Consider the following 3,164-nt stretch of genomic DNA (forward strand, 5'->3'; position numbering starts at 1 on the left):
CCTCAGCCTCCCAAAGTGCTGGGATTACAGGCATGAGCCACTGCACCTGGCCACTTTATCATTTTTTATTGTGTCTATTTGATTCTTCTCTCTCTTCTTTTTAGTCTGGCTAGTGGTCCACCTATTTTGTTAATCTTTTCAGAAAAAACCAGCTCCTGGATTCATTGATTTTTTGAAGGGTTTTTCATGTCTCTATCTCCTTCAGTTCTGTTCTGATCTTAGTTATTTCCTGTCTTCTGCTAGTTTTTGCATTTCTTTGCTCTTGCTTCTCTAGTTCTTTTAGTTGTGATGTTAGGGTGTCGATTAAAGATCTTTCCCACTTTCTGATGTGGGCCGTTAGTGCAATAGATTTCCCTGGAAACACTGCTTTAGCTGTATCCCAGAGCTTCTGGTACATTGTGTCTTTGTTCTCATTGGTTTCAAATAACTAATTTATTTCTGCCTTAAATTTGTTATTTACCCAGTAGTCATTCAGGTGTAGGTTGTTCAGTTTCCATGTAGTTCTGTGGTTTTGAGTGAGTGTCTTACTCCTGAGTTCTAATTTGATTGCACTGTGGTCTGAGAGACTGTTAGGATTTCCATTCTTTTGCATTTACTGAGGAGGGTTTTACTTCCAATTATATGGTCAATTTTAGAATAAGTGTGGTGTGGTGCTGAGAAGAATGTATATTCTGTTGATTTGGGGTGGAGAGCTCTGTAGATGCCTATTAGGTCCTCTTGCTCCAGAGCTGAGTTCAACTCCTGAATATCCTTGTGAATTTTCAGTCTCATTGATTTGTCTAATATTGACAGTGGGGAGTTAAAGTCTCTCACTATTATTGTGTGGGAGTCTAAGTCTCTTTGTAGGTCTCTAAGAAATTGCTTTATGGATCTGGGCGCTCGTGTATTGGGTGCATATATATTTAGGATAGTTAACTCTTCTTGTTGCATTGATCCCTTCACCATTATGCAATGCCCTTCTTTGTCTTTTTTGATCTTTGTTGGTTTAAAGTCTATTTTATTGGAGACTAGGATTGCAACCCCTGCTTTTTTGCTTTCCATTTGCTTGGTAAATGTTCCTCTATCTCTTTATTTTGAGCCTATGTGTGTCTTTGCATGTGAGATGGGTCTCCTGAATACAGCACACTGATGAGTCTTGACTCTTTCCAATTTGCCAGTCTGTGTCTTTTAATTGGGGCATTTAGCCCATTTATATTTAAATTTAATATTGTTATGTGTGAATGTGATCCTGTCTCATGATGTTAGCTGGTTTTTTTGCATATTAGTTGATGCAGTTTCTTCATAGTGTTGTTGGTCATTATATTTTGGTATGTTTTTCCAGTGACTGGTAACGGTTTTTCCTTTCCATATTTAGTGCTTCCTTCCAGAGCTCTTGTAAGGCAAGCCTGGTGGTGACAAAATCCCTCAGCACTTGCTTGTCTGGAAAGGATTGTGTTTCTCTTTTGCTTATGAAGTTTAGTTTGGCTGAATAAGAAATTCTGGGTTGAAAATTCTTTTCTTTAAGAACGTTGAATATTGGTTCCCACTCTCTTCTGGCTTGCAGGGTTTCTCCAGAGAGATCTGCTGTGAGTCTGATGGGCTTCCCTTTGTGGGTAACCTGACCTTTCTCTCTGGCTGCCCTTAACATTTTTTCCTTTGTTTCAAGCTTGGTGAATCTGACAATTATGTGTCTTGGTGTTGTTCTTCTTGAGGAGTATCTTTGTGGTGTTCTCTGTATTTCCTGAATTTGAATGTTGGCCTGTCTTGCTAGTTTGGGGAAGTTCTCCTGGATAATATCCTGAAGTGTGTTTTCCTTCTTGGTTCCATTCTCCCTGTCACTTTCAGGTACACCAACCAATCGTAGGCTTGATCTTTTCACAAAGTCCCATATTTCTTGGAGGCTTGTTTCGTTCCTTTTCAGTCTTTTTTCTCTAATTTTGTCTTCATGCTTTTTTTCATTAAGTTGATCTTCGATCTCTGATATCCTTTCTTCTGCTGGATCAATTTGGCAATTGATACTTGTGTACGCTTCACGAAGGTCTCATGCTGTGTTTTTCAGCTTCATCAGGTCATTTATGCTCTTCTCTTAACTGGTTATTCTAGTTAGCAGTTCCTGTAACCTTTTGTCAAGGTTCTTATCTTCCTTGCTTCCTTGCTTTGGGCTAGAAAATGTCCTTTAGCTTGGAAGAGGTTTTTATTACCCACCTTCTGAAGCCGACTTCTGTCAATCTGTCAAACTCATTGTCTGTCCAGTTTTTTGCCCTTGCTGGTGAGGAGTTATGATCCTTTGGAGGAAAAGAGGCATTCTGATTTTTGGAATTTTCAGCATTTTTTGTGCTGGTTCTTCCTCATCTTCGTGGATTTATCTACCTTTGATCTTCGATGCTCACGACCTTTGGATCGGGTTTTTGCATGGGCGTCCTTTTTGTTGATGTTGATGCTATTGCTTTCTGTTTGTTAGTTTTCATTCTGTTAGGCCCCTTTTCTGCAGGTCTGCTGGAGTTTGCTGCAGGTCCACTCCACACCCTGTTTGCCTGGGTATTACCAGTGGAGGCTGCAGAACAGCATATTGCTGTCTGCTTCTTCCTCTGGAAGCTTCATCCCAGAGGGGCACCCTCCAGATGCCAGCTGGAGCTCTCCTGTATGAGGTGTCTGTCAAACCCTGCTGGGAGGTATCTCCCAGTCAGGTGGCACAGGGCACAGGGACCCACTTGAGGAGGCAGTCTGTCTCTTAGCAGAGCTCGAGCACTGGGCCAGGAGATCCACGGCTCTCTTCAGAGTCAGCGGGCAGGAATGTTCAAGTCTACTGAAGCTGTGCCCACAGCTGCCCCTTCCCCCAGGAGCTCTGTCCCAGGGAGATGAGAGTTTTATCTATAAGCCTCTGACTGGGGCTGCTGCATTTCTTTCAGAGATGCCCCGCTCAGTGAGGAGGAATCTAGAGAGGCAGTCTGGCCACAGTTGTTTTGCTGCACTGTGGTGGGTTCCAGCCAGTCTGAACTTCTCAGTGGCTGCGTTTACACTGTGAGGGGAAAACTACCTACTCCAGCCTCTAATGGCAGATGCCCCTCCCACCACCAAGCTGAAGCATGCCAGGTTGACTTCAGACTGCTGTGCTGGCAGCGAGAATTTCATGCCAGTGGATCTTAGTTTCCTGGGGTCCGTGGGGGTGGGACCCACTGAGCAAG

Source organism: Pan troglodytes, chromosome 3 (assembly GCF_028858775.2).
Source record: "Pan troglodytes isolate AG18354 chromosome 3, NHGRI_mPanTro3-v2.0_pri, whole genome shotgun sequence".
Classification (NCBI taxonomy): Eukaryota; Metazoa; Chordata; class Mammalia; order Primates; family Hominidae; genus Pan; species Pan troglodytes.